The 13,985-nt window shown below is 47.2% G+C and overlaps 1 protein-coding gene across 2 annotated transcripts in view; it reads left to right on the top strand.

The window, feature by feature from the left end:
- Positions 1 to 185: 185 nt before the first annotated feature.
- Positions 186 to 13,985, top strand: part of LOC105560796 (cationic amino acid transporter 2) — a 101,777-nt gene continuing 87,977 nt past the window's right edge. The window contains exon 1 of one of the 2 annotated variants that reach the window (XM_012010216.1): positions 186 to 618. The gene's annotated coding sequence lies outside the window, so the exon portion shown is untranslated. Of the gene's footprint in view, positions 619 to 5,721; positions 6,890 to 13,985 lie in introns of those variants that run through there. The other variant, XM_012010215.1, reaches the window with a different exon arrangement.

Below are 13,985 nucleotides of genomic sequence, written 5' to 3'. Positions count from 1 at the left end.
ATCCGAGGAAGTAGTATAAAGTGTAAAAGGTACACTGTAGTTGTACTTTGGTACGATTGGAAACCAACCAAAGTGTAAACCTTTTACACTTTATACTACTCCCTTGGATAAGCTGTAAGTAGGATTAGCTTTAGGTATAGAAGCGAGTATCGGATGAGCCACAAGTAGGATCATCCCTAGGTGTAGAATGGGCATAGCCCCACAAATCGGACCTTTTATAAATCGCGCCGCGGTTTTAACGAAAGACTGAAGTCTACATAGAAGTCGTAAAGTCGTAGTCGTAAAGAATAGTCGACTATTCTTGCAACTGTAGGCGAGGCTTTACACGCGCGCCTAAAAATTTACAATTACAAATTCCTTCGTTATCGGTCGAGCCGCGCGCGCTTCGAGTAGGTTCGCGCTTACGACGACGCGTGGCGCCACCGACGCCATCCTCGTATCTCTCTGCCCGTTTCCGCTAGTGAACTGCTGCGAACCTCGTACTCTTCCCGCCGGGATGATTGAACCGCGCTGATATTTGGACCTGGCGGACTTATGTGGACCTGCGGACTCGAGTTCGATACACCGCGGACACCCACGTGCATTCACGTACGACATGCATCCACATCCACACGTTTGGTGAGTACCGACACGATGAATGTTTGAGAAAAAGTGCGTGATGTTCGCGATCGATATTCGCGATACCTCAATCAATATGGCTGCTGCGCTCTTACAGTCGTTTGCCGATTAAGAACCCCCTTTTTTTTCTAATTGTTGACCACACGGAAAAGAACTGCGCTACGTTTCAATTGAACCGCGCATTTTTATCGTGGATTTATTTGGGGCGGGCGATATATTGCTCGACCATACCACCTTGAGACATTTACTGCGAAACTGGTACGGCGATTAAAACGCGCACGAATATTAACGTCCGTCGCTGACGATTAATTATGCTTAATAACTGCGCTGGACGCGCGGTACTCGCGCGGAATTAAACCGTGCAAACGCAGATGCGACGTGTACATTGCTTAAAGTAATTCAAAGCGCAAACGTAGAATTGATATTTTCAATCCTCGGCGCGGCGGCGCCGGGGAGCCTGAAATGAAAGCGGAATGTGAAATTTCAGAGGGACGCGGCATTCGGAATTCATGCGAATCGTGAGAATCGGAATTTCGCGTCTCTCACACGCGCGGTGTATACGTCGCCGGTGATTATCCGAAATTTACAGACGATAATCGCGAACGGGGACGCAAATGTGCCTCGCGCGTATTTAAAAAATCTCGAAATTGCAGGCAGAGATTGCACGCGCATCGAGAAACAAGGGGGTAACCACTAGCTGAAACGTTGCCCCAACGATTAAACGATTTCGTCAGATTTCACACGATTTCATCTGATTAGAAATAATTGCGCCTAATTGCAAATCTGTATTTTCTTATACGTGCGTTAAAAAATATGCGACGTTGTTAAATCTCAAAGAGCTGTTAGATTTCCTTAAGGCATATATTTTTTTATTTTACTAATAAGTATTTGCTTGGAGAGGCGATTTTACGTAAGATTATAGTATTCGGCTGGGTAGAAAACGTGTTTCCTTGCCACTTTTCCCACTAGTCGACTCTAATCGTGGTCTTAACGAGAAGTAATTTTACACTTGCATGTACCGTTTCAGGGGATGCTGGGGTGATTCTGCACTTTTGCGCCTTTCTAATCTAGAAACGGTCGGTTCACGGAAACATTTGTGTAATATACAAAGTAAATGGCTCACGTGTACAGATCGAAAGTAGCTTGTTTTTCCGGCTGAATTAAAGAACAATGTGGCATCACTGAAACTAAGTTTGTAATAAGAAATAATAGTGAGCAATACACACATACATGTGGTACGTGTGTTGCTCACTATTATTATTTATTAGACTTACAAACTTAGTTTCAGCGATGCCTGTTATATTGTTCTTTAATTTAGCCGGAATAGCAAGCTGCTTTCGATCTGTACGCGTAAGCCATTTAATTTGTATATTATACAAGTGTTTCCACGAAACAGACAGTGTTTTAAGTGCAAAAGGTGCAAAAGTGCAGAATCACTCCAGCGTCCCCTTGAAGTTTGCGCGCCAAGGTGTATCGATGTTTCAAAAATTTCCCAAAAGAAGTAAATTTGGGGGGAAAATCGAAGCAAGCTGAGAAAATGTTCATATTTAATGTTTGTCCACTCCCTAAAAGTGGAGTGAAAATACTGCCGCGGAGTGAAATGTTTACTCTGTTGGAGTTAATATTCACTCTGTTGGAGGAAATATTCACGCCAATAGGGCGAACATTTCACTCCATGGCAGTATTTTCACTCCACAAATTTTAGAGAGCAGCAAGTGAAGAAACTTGAAAACGAAGATTACACGCGGGGGGGATTTCGTATAAGGTTTTCGCAACGACTTCGGAGACACTGTCTCACGATCACATCAAGTGGTTACCTCGACGAGAAACGGTATTTCGCGGTCGCACGTCGTCGTGTTTAGATCGAGCAGCTTGTTATCGCCTACTTTCTCACGATTGTTCTAAGAATTCATTAACGTAAAATCAACTCTATATCCGTCCTACGCGGAACGGGGCGATTTCCAGGAATTCCCCCCTCCCTCCCTTTCGCTCCTCCTCTTTCTTCGAGTCTACCGTAATGATTACGTTGTCACCGCTAACTATACAGACGCCGGTGAGCAAACTTCCCGAAAGCCGCCGGCTGCTGGAATTACGGGGGCGGTGCGAAAGGGCGCGATCCTTCGGCCGCGATCGCGAATTAGATCGCGCGGAATAACACAGGTCGCCGTCGAGACACCTCCATTGAGGGCGTCCCACGGCAACGGGTTCCCTCCGCCGAAAGTGAGATTAAGCCTGGGATAAGGTACGACGGGATGAAAGGGACAGGATTTTAAATCGAACCGTGAAAAGGGGACTCCCGTGGCGCGCCTCGCGACGGAAGAGCCTCCTCTCGCCGCCCATCCAACGTTTTATCTAACGTACTTCTTTTCTTTCTTTCGTTTTTTTTCCCCGCGAAATCGCGTTCTACTCGCGAAGGTGGCATCGCGAAGGCGGGGTCCTTGATTATAAAGAAGCACCGCGTTGCGGCAATAAGAAATGCCATCGCGCAGAGCACAGCGAGTGAATGAGAGAGAGAGAGAGAGAGAGAGAGAGAGGGGGGGAGGGAGAAAAGAAGAGAGAGAGCAAGAGAGATAGGGAGACCGTTTGCGCGGGGGTGCGAGTGTCCGGAGACCACCCGTTGCAGCAGCGGGCCGCGAGGGAGGTCTGACGTAACGTCGCGTTACGTCAGACCGTGCCGCGGAGCGGCGGGAGGGGGGAGGGCGGTGGCGCGCGTGGGGGTAGACGTGGGCGAGATGTCTGCGGGGTTAGGTCGGCGGGGACCGGTACGTCAATAGGAGAATCCCCCGGCCGCCAGGTAGGGAAACGAACCCCCGAGTGGGGAGTAGAGCTCGTGAAAACTCGCGGCCGGGGGACGCGGAAGGGATAAGCCGCCCCGATGTTCTCTTTCCTCGCTCGCGCCCCTACCACCCCATCACCCCTCGCCGCCGCGCTCTCGAAATACGTGACTTCCGGTAACGCACAATTTCCGCGATCGTACGAGTTGGAGCGACCCGGGGGGAGCAGGCGGGGGAGGGATCGCCAGGAGAGTCGCTTGCCGTGTCGGCGGGGTTGTTTTTCCCCGAGGAAAGTAATCGCCTTGCGCGGCTGTAATACGTTAATACCCGTAGGAGATCGTTGCTATAAATATTAGTTAGAGTTAATGTATCGGAGGGATAGACGGGCAGGCCGGGCCGCGGAACGCGTCGGCCGATGTTTACGGAGGCGGCGGATCAGCTGCGCAGAAACTGGTCGTCCGCTCTAAATTCATCCCCCGCGGCGCCGCTCGACGCCACGCGGCGACGGTATCGCGCTAATCGTACGGAGATCGACGGGGGAGATCGGCAGCTCGATCGAGCTCGGATTCGCATACCCTCGCGCGGATACGCGGGGGTACGGACCCCCCGTGATCTCGCGGCGCCCTGTGCGAGTGCATCACGTGACGGGCGCGCGCGCGCGCGCGACCACCCCCGCGACGGTTTCGGCATGCATGATTTAGTGGTGTGGCGCTTGCCGCGGGATGGAGACGGGCCTCTGTCCATTCACCTATCGGGCCGTATCAGACGCGTCGCTCTAGGCATCGGGCGTTCAGATACCATAAGTAGTCTGCGGCTACCATTGAGCCCCGTTTCCGCGAGGGGCGGGAGGTGGGACACGGGGGCCGCGGGGGTTGCGCGAAAGGTAGGGAAAACGGCGGCGGGAGAGAGGGGTGGTACAATTCCCCGCGGGGGTGGCGGTCAGTGACGTACGACAACAATACCGACGTTATCGCCGATCGACCGAATGGCGAGCGGGGTGGGGTCGGGGGGAGGCGTGGCGTCACGGTGCCGCAAAAACTGCCGCACGAAACACGACGATTAGAAATTTCCGCGAGCCCCCGGCGCTAATAAGGGCTGTCGTAATTTTGACGGCTCACTCGAGCTCACCTCCAGCTGAGGCGAAATAACGTAACGCTCTCTCTCTCTCTTTCGCTCTCGCTCTCTCTCTTTATCTCTTTCTGCAATTATATGCAGAGACGGGGCGGAAAGCTCTCGGATTCGCTCGCGTTTCCGGCGCCGACATTAATCTGTTGTGTTCCACGCGACGTATCGGGTATCGCGAAAAATTGCAGCTTATGAATGGCACACGTGCATTCCATCGCGAGTTTGCGCCGTTCATTTGAACGCTAAACTGGATCTCTGTACGCGCGTTAACTTCACGCCCACAATTTCACGGAGACGTAAATATCATTAATTTAATTATAATTCTCTGTGTAAAGCGATACTCCGGCTACGTTACTGTCTCCCGCTCGGCACAGGAGTGGGCTGTTATAATTTCAAGGGCGTCGCGAGTGAGGGGGGTGTCGCGCCGCGATACCGGGAAACGTTTCCCGAGCGAAACTTGGAAAGGTTGTAGCGTAGCGCAATTTCTTCGTGCAACGTGCTCCAAGTTCATCAAAGCCGAACAATCAAGGTTCCGTAATAAACTTGTGTTATTTCGCGAAACACGTAAAGACGCCGTGGAAATATTCGAGCGGCACGGAACCTTGCGGCAGAATTCCGTCACTGCGATTTCCCGAGCGGGGAATAAGGGGTCGTGGCGTCAGGGGCGTCTCGATCGCGCGGAGGAGCCCGGGCGATTACGAAAGGGGGTTGATCGAGGATTAACGCGACGAGACGGGGAACGTGCGGCGGCAGCTTTGTCTCTACAGCGATCGCGATGTCTTAGCCCGCGAGATTAATATTTCGCATATTACAACAAATTTATATAATGTACAGCTGATAATGTGTGGATCGCATTCCTCTGCTTAATTTTCTCTCTAATTTCATCAAAAGAATTGGCGCCTTCTCGAGAAGGGACTTTCTCGAGGAGACTCGCCGTTTGAATTCGTGGAAGTCTCCGTTTTAATGAACGAAACCGAGGATGGACAACGGCGAGAACGACCGCGTCCCGGCGTTTATCGACGCGCGAATAAGTTAAAGCGACAAAGCCGGCCCCGTAACGCTTCGCTTCGGCGATAGAAAACAAGAGCGGACGACACGCACGTCTCGATGGGGGGTTAAACTTCCGACGGCACGTCACTGCGCGGCGGGGTGGCGCGTCAAGGGCGAGCGGCGTCCCCTGGTGGGGATACCTGCGGCGGGTAGGGGCGCGTCGCCGCCGACCGGGGCACAAGAGGGAGGCGGCAGCGTGAGAGGCAGAGAGTGTAACCCCACGGTCGCACCGCCCGTGCGTCGTCGTACTTAAAATATGACTTGGGTTAGAGCGCACACGGGATAGTCGTGCGAGTGTAGAGATATTAGCCGTGTGCACCGGGAGTATTATTGTCCGTATTTAGTTTTAGTTTCAAGCAAAAATAATAGTGAATAAGAGGGTTGTCGTCCGAGGTGGAGTGCAACGGGGTCTCCGTCGAGAGAAAGACAGAGAGATTGAGAGAGATAGAAAGAGCGAGGAACGGAGCGGAGCCAGCACAAGGGAGGAAAGTCAACCAACGAGCGGACGGATGATACGGGGGTGGCTGGGTAAAATCAGACGCTCTCGATCGCCGGCCGAAGTGAACGTGTGAAACGCGAGGAACAGCCGTGCAGTTTCGGGGACCGCCGTCGCGAACGAATACATATCATTTTATCCTAGTTGCAGAGAGAGAGAGAGAGATATAGAGAGAGAGAGAGAGAGGGAGGGAGGAAGAGAGAAAGAGAGTGTCTGTGAGTGTGAGAGGGAGAGATAGAGTCGGTAGCGAGAGGGCGGAAGGGTGGCTCGCGAGTGAGAAGAAGCGAGCGGAGATTGTCGCGAGACTCAGTGAGCTTAACGAGGGTAGATGGAGAAAGAGAGGGAGAAAGGGAGAAGAGGAAACGTCGCGAGTTCCATTGAGATGCGTATACAGAGATATATATAAATATAGACAGATGGATAGATAGATAGATATATGTATACACATGCGCAACGCGAAACGTGTGAGTGCACTTGGCTCGATCGTCATCGTCGTCATCGTTATTGTCGTCGTCGTCGTCGTCGTGAGCGCGTCCTCTTCCGGCCCGAGGCTCTCGGGACAGTGAGATTTCCTTAGGGAAGCTCCGGAGGTGGCTCGACAGAGTCCGAAAGAAAGAGAGAGAGAGAGAGAGAGGAGTGAGAGAAAGGGAGATACAAAGAGAAATTCCCTCCCGCGGATGATCGCTCGCGAGCTACGTGTCGTCGCCGTCGCCGTCGTCATCCGTCGTGCATATCTTTTCTCGTGAACTGTGATTCTTTGTGCCGCTCGTCGAGGGAAGTGGGACAGTGATCTCTGCGACGGGACGGGATAAGACAGATAGGCAGGGTAAGTGGAATTAATTACTTTCCCCTACACGTATGACCCCCGACTGGACGTTTTTGCTCGCGCGAGACACGCGGGGGGGGGGGGCGGAAAGTTAATTGGGCAGTTAGGCCGGTTAAATCGAGGCCCATCGATAACCGGAAACCGAGGTAATGAATCGGCTCGGCTCGGCTTATCTGTCCCGCAAGCTTACATCTCGACTTACATTCCTCACGCTTGAACGTCCGATCTCTCATCTCGGCTGGAAATCAGTGACGATTCCACATGACTTGTGTGCAAATTGTATCTTCGCACGTCTTTTCTAATCTAATATTATCGTCATGTGGTCTTTGAGGACTGCGTGTGTCGAAGCAATTACGTGACAAAATTGTATTTAGCTTACATTTCCTAGAAATTAAAAGTTCGCTTTGCTCGCGGGAAGTTAAGTTTCGTTGAGACTATATAATTTCCTCGGGCATTGACCGATTGTCTTATTGAACCGCAAACAAATTTTACGCAAGTTCATTCCGCCTCATAATAATTGGTATAATTGATAGAACACTCGGCTTTGTTAAGTTTCATCGGTTTACAAAAATTGAGAAATTGTCTCTTTTCTGTTTCCTTGAACAAAATATCTTTTCTATACACGCTACTTTCTCACATCAAAATGGAGTCTCGCATTCATAAAATGACTATTTTGCCAATGACGATGAAAAAGTTATATTTCAGACATGGTCTGCTTTGTGCACAAAGTATAAAAAAATATATATTTTGATTCGTCGATTCAGTATTCAAGGTAAAATGTCAGTACGATAACACGTCTTTATGTAGTATTCAGAAATTTTAATGTTTCACGTTTTAAACTTTACATCGGTAATAAGTTTTGAACAACTTGCACATTGAATATTAATGAAACGTTAAAATTGCTGGCTACCGTGCCAAATTACATTAATTTTATTGATACATTTTTAAAATATTAAAACCCTGAAACTTTGAAAATTTGCCCACAAAATATTTATCTGCAATGAATCTTTAAAATTTCCAGTTATTGCATAAAATTACGACAACCCACTGGCATTTTATTATTTTCTATTGAACCAATACCGTTGAATTAACGTTTAGCATTTACATTTCTTTCTTCTTATGCATGAAATTTACTTTAAAATGTAATTTTGTCATAATCGACAAACAATCCAATTACTCTCGTGAATATAAGACTTGATTTGATAGAGAAAGCGACGCGGGAGAAACAAAGTATAGTATAGTGCTGTTTCAATCTCGCGCTGACAGAACAAATTCGCGGCGAAGCCGAAAAAAAATTGTTTTATCAAGTCCCCGCATTGTTCGCGGGGATAACTGGACGTAGTGAAAATGCCGGCAAATGCGTAAAAATATGTGGACGATGAAAGAAACGTAGGAACGTTAGTTTTTTTTGGTCTGCCAGCGCAATGCGCATTTAATGAAAATGGATTGACAGGCGCTAATGCAGTAAATTACGTAAAAATACTGCGAATATCCGAGTGAAATCTTAACGACAGGTTCCCTCGCCGACGAACGGTCAAGCTTTTCTTAATTGAAACGTGTCGAGGGCAGTTTTCGCGTTACGAATGATTGGGAAATAAAGGATTTTTCGCGAACTAACTTGCCGCGGGGTGCAATTAAATAACAAAACTTTCGCGTTCGTTTAAATCCACGAGAGGACCTGTCTTTCTTTTATCAGACATTAAATCTGGTCTTCAATGTGACGAGCACGCGGTTGACACCGACGTTCGATTTCATTACGACATTATCACCAGTCGAACTCACAGTTTAATTTGTTGTGAGGAGACAAGCGGAACTTTCAGACGTAAGTCTGCGCTCGAAAATAGACGCGGGTAAACGTAGCGTGTATTTCACGTGATTGCTTATCATCTCGAGACAATATAATGCAGGACTCCGGGAGCCCCGATGTGCACCTACCTCTATTTTCGCGTCGGAAAAGCTACTTCCCAGCGGCTCGATCGTAAAGGTCCCGGGAAAGCCTTGTGAAAATACCGGTCGCATGTACACGACGAGGCGCACTCTCACCTTTATCACGGAATTCCACGCGCGTCGTTCACCGCGCGCGCGCGATCGCGCTCTCGTCGATGAATCACTCTACCCCTTGTCGCGCCGAGAGTGGTCGGTATTAATAATCGCGTGATTGTGCAACGTCAAAACAACAACGTAACGCTGGCCGGCCGACGGTACTTGTCGCGTTTCCGCGCTTTTCCACCCCCGCGTATTTTCGTCGGTGTTATCGCGCCCGCTCGAAATCCCGGATATCTGCGGGGACGCGCGTTAGTTATTCCCTTTTCGCGAGAACGCACTTGTAGATACGCACGTAGCGATGTGTGCGCGGCTCTGCGCAGGATTTCGGAGCCCCGAATCCACCGGGGTGGAGGGCGCGGGATCGAATTATTCATCCTTCGTAACTACGGCGCGATGTTTGTAACGACGCGCGTAACGCCAGGCTCAGAGCGGAGATGCAAAATTACTATTCTCCCCCGTCCCGTGCTTTCGACAGATTTCAATGACATGTGACATTTAGAATCGCAACCGTGCGATCAGCTGACATGTAAATTCCTTTTTTTGCGGTCCAATTGGCAAAGAAGAAAATTGGAAAGTGCTTCGCTATTATTTTGATATCGTCGACGTCTGTCATTGAAATTCTATTATTCGAGGAATATTACGGAGATTTTGACATTATATAGTTTGCTAATTGCAATTCGTGGCTCAATATGAGGGTTTGGAATATTATACACGATCGCGCAATCAGCTGACATATAAATTGCTTTTTTTACGGCCCAATCGGCAATGAAGATGCAAAATTCTTTGCTCTTATTTTTATATCGTCGACGTCTGTTGCAATATTGAAATTTTATTATTCGAGAAACGTTACGGAGATTCTGAAGTTATAGTTTGCTAATTACAATTCGTGGCTTAATACGAGGATTTTGAATATTATACGCGATCGCGCAATCAGCTGACATATAAATTGCTTTTTTGCGGCCCAATCGACAAAGAAGATGCAAAATTCTTTGCTCTTATTTTTATATCGTCGACGTCTGTTGCAATATTGAAATTTTATTATTCGAGAAACATTACGGAGATTCTGAAGTTATAGTTTGCTAATAGCAATTCGTGGCTTAATTTGAGGGTTTGGAATATTATACGCGATCGCGCAATCAGCTGACATATAAATTGCTTTTTTTACGGCCCAATCGGCAATGAAGATGCAAAATTCTTCGCTCTTATTTTCATATCGTCGACGTCTGTTGCAACATCGAAATTTTATTATTCGAGAAACGTTACGGAGATTCTGAAGTTATAGTTTGCTAATAGCAATTCGTGGCTTAATTTGAGGGTTTGAAACATTATATGCGGGATAACGGGTGTCCTCTTCGATGTGGGACAACAAAGGTTAATCGTTAATTAGGTCAGTCCGCCAATTACCGGAAAGATCGAAAATTGTTGTTTATCTTTCGTATAAACGCGTTCATCTAGGTAAAATAATTAGTAATCACTCTAAACCGTGTTTGCATAAAGTGTAACAAATGTCAGGATTGCTACTTCACGACTCAAAACACGTTAAATATATATGCATATACACATCGTGTTTCACATTGTTTTAATATCGTTTTAATTATATTGCTTTAATATCAGGAAAGATTTGACGAAGAGTTAAGCGAAGGTTCGTGTTCTCAAGAAACATTAGAGGATTAATCGATAATATGTAACTTATCTCGTCGAGAATATCTGAAAATTTAAATCTCGGTCATCACGGTGAATAAAGTTTGTTCGGATAACATCTGGAAACTGCCCCTATTAAACGTTCATTAAGACATTATGAATGCATAAACGAACCGATTGATCGCTGCGTGGAAATTATTCATTACGTTTTTCGGGCGTCTTTTCCTCAACTTGTAGAACGTTCGCCGCGAAAGGGTGAACCTCTCGCCACTTCGCCGACAATAAAAAGCCGGCCTCTTTACCTCGTTTACCTAATTGCACCGCCAGTGTTTTCTCATTCTACCGAGTCGACGGAAAAGGAATCGTAGCCGCTCACGTGGAGCTAATTGAACGTTTAATCGCGATACCGCTATTCTCTTATCCTGAAGTGAAAAGTTAACTCTTATCCCGAAAGTGCATCGTCCAAAATTAGCAACGAGAGAAGGACGTTAAACTCGTTAACATTATGGTAACGATTCAGTGAATAACCGCACGTTTGAACAATCGCTATTTTACAATCCTTTTAGTTTCTAAAGTACAATATTATTTACGCTTACCGAGCCTCGTCGGTAACGCTAAAGTTGATTCTGTTCACCGGTCCCGATTTTTATCGACGCCTCATCACACGCGGTTCCTTTGCCTAATTTTACACGTGTCCCCGGCGTTATGTATCATCTGTCGCGCGAATCGCTGACTTTCATCACTGACAGGCTCACCGGGATCGCGAGAATCACGTCCTCCCCTTTTCACCCTTCAGACGTAGAATATTGACACGTGCTGAAAGCGGATGCATTGTCCGACCCGTGTCAGGAGGTACGGCGACACATGTGAGATAGATTTCACGGCGGATCTCACGTGTCGTGGCGCTTGAGAATAATAAAATAAAATATATTTACCCTTTGAGCAGTAAAGTAATAAAACGCTACGCATCCGCAAAGAGACGCGCGGTATCCCGAATATATTTCTGGGTTTCAGCCCAATTGCGTGCCGTTACTTGTGTCGTAAACAAGCATCGTGAAATATTTACGCGGCACCAACCGCAACCTTTTGGGTCTATCCAATATTTTATGTCGCGCAAGACGCTCTCCGGCAATGATATGTTCTTCACGTGGCGTATTAACTTACGGCGATTCTCGTAATGGCTTCGCCTACGCGTCTCGTAATTATTTTACGGAATAAGCGCGTGGCGTATGACAAATGATGATACAAGCAATGTCGCTTCCTGACGTTAAACGCGATACGTCTAAGCGATCCCCGCAATTACGTTAATGTAGCCGTCAGTCGTCGCCAAATGCTTTAAAATGAATTAGATATACCCGTTGGTGCGTTCGTGCGATGCTCGCCAATCTCTATCATCGATTGTGCGTACGATACGACGGGGCGATATCATCTACCTTTACTACTCCTCCTTCCGTTCCGTCTTTGATAATTGAGACGGCAATCACGTTTTTGCTAACGATGGCCGCAAGACGTCTCCGCGAACAGTTTCCAAGCATATGAAGGTGCTATTTTAACAGTGGTGCACAGTCCCACTTTCATTAATTTCGAGATATCGATTCTAAAGAAACGGCGCGCAGGTTGGAAAAACGGTATATGAAAATTCACATATTAGATTTAAAATTATTGCCTACCTTCATCTTGTACGAACCCAAAAATTTATCCGGCGTTCTCGTTTCCTATTCGATTTAAAAGGCACGCTCTTGCGCGATCCCGAGAGTGCGGCTCGCACAGTTTTGCAAAAAGCGGAGCTGCGCTATTGAGATAACGCCCTCGTGCAACAATAGGATGAATCTGTACGCGTGCGGGAAATCAATTAAAAATTCAATATATAACAGTTGGACGTAATGTAGCAACGTCGGCATCGAGTTCCGCTTGAAGAATCAAAATTTTACATAGCGCGAAATGAGACTCGGTGGCGCATTAATCTCAAGGATGGTAATTTCCCACTGTCGTCCGTAAATTTCGACTTGCTCTCTCGCGCATACGCACGTTTCATCTCCGTCGTATTAACATTGTTACCGCTTGGCCGGGCGCAAACTGGAAGTCAAGCGCGGTACGCGGTTCTCGCGCGAATCCGCGACAACGACGCCTCCGGTCTCGCCCTCCCTCCCGCAGTTGGGGCGCATTTTAACAGGCTATTTACGGGTTATTTAATTCCCGTTTACGTAGTGGCTGCGCTACACGCCGGCTCGAACGTGACGTGACGTGACGTGCCACGTACTTGACCCAATTTCGCTCGGTTCGCGCCGTCTTTAGCGTCCGCCTGAAAATAGCGCGCCCGAGTAAAATAAGGAGAAAGGTGGACGGGGCAATGATAACTCGATATCGCGGGCTGCTATTAATATATCCGAGGGGCGTACGAAGGCACGGATCCCTGCGATCCTGCGACGCGCGCGACTCGGACGAGGACTCGTTCGATAGCGCGAGGAGCGTCTAAAAGCGAAGCTCCTTCGCGAAAATAAGTGTCACGTGCGGCGTAAAATACGACGTCGTTAATTATAACCTCGGCCAATTTAGGGCCCACTTAAATGTACCCCGATCCCATTTGCAAAGGACAGACTGCAATCTAATTATTTCAATTTCCATCGCGTTCGATTCGCCTGGTAAATTCTCGAATCGCGGCAACGGTTTTGGCTTTCGTGAATTATCGATCCTGACCTTTAATCGTCACTCGATCGTCATTGCTTATTTTCTTCGCCGCACCTAAGCAGTAACAGTTATTCCGTCGGTGTGCATTAAATATTCACGGCTCTGAGATTCAACAGACGTCTGAAAAGGGGCAGGCGCGAAGTGAATGAAGACGTAGAGGAAAGTCCCCGATTGTGAGATAGCGGGTTTCCAACATTCAAATTCGATAACAAATCTCTTTTCGCAACTGTTACACAATAATCGACCTTTTTTAGCCGACACTAACCGTCCAGTGTTTAATACAGAAAATTTAAATTGCGAAAAATATTACCTCAGCCAGGGTTTGAATCTGGACCTCCCTACTCTCTAGGCGTTTCACACGTTCGACCACTGAGGCGTGTGATAATATTTGTCGCAATAACAGTATAAAGATGTGTAGTCAATCTAACAATGAATCTCTTGTTAAACAGATTTTATTCCAGGAGCAATAAATTTATGGTGGAAACCGACAGACGATGTCTATTAATGTGGTAGAAACTACACTGATAAAAATTTGAACCTCATTTTACTGTGAAAATCGGTGGTCATTTTTAACCTTCGATTTACGATGCTAAAATACAAAGTGATTTGTAATTTTACTTCAAAACGTTAAAATTACCATTCAAATGAAATTATGTTTCCGTTAAATATTTTTTCAGTTTACTGTCCGATGTTAAAATTACATGATTTATTGTAACATTTC

The sequence above is a fragment of the Vollenhovia emeryi genome, unplaced genomic scaffold (genome assembly GCF_000949405.1).
Source record: "Vollenhovia emeryi isolate VEMERY1.0 unplaced genomic scaffold, V.emery_V1.0 DF939221.1, whole genome shotgun sequence".
Taxonomy (NCBI): domain Eukaryota; kingdom Metazoa; phylum Arthropoda; class Insecta; order Hymenoptera; family Formicidae; genus Vollenhovia; species Vollenhovia emeryi.
This window is presented reverse-complemented; position numbering and strand designations above follow the sequence as displayed.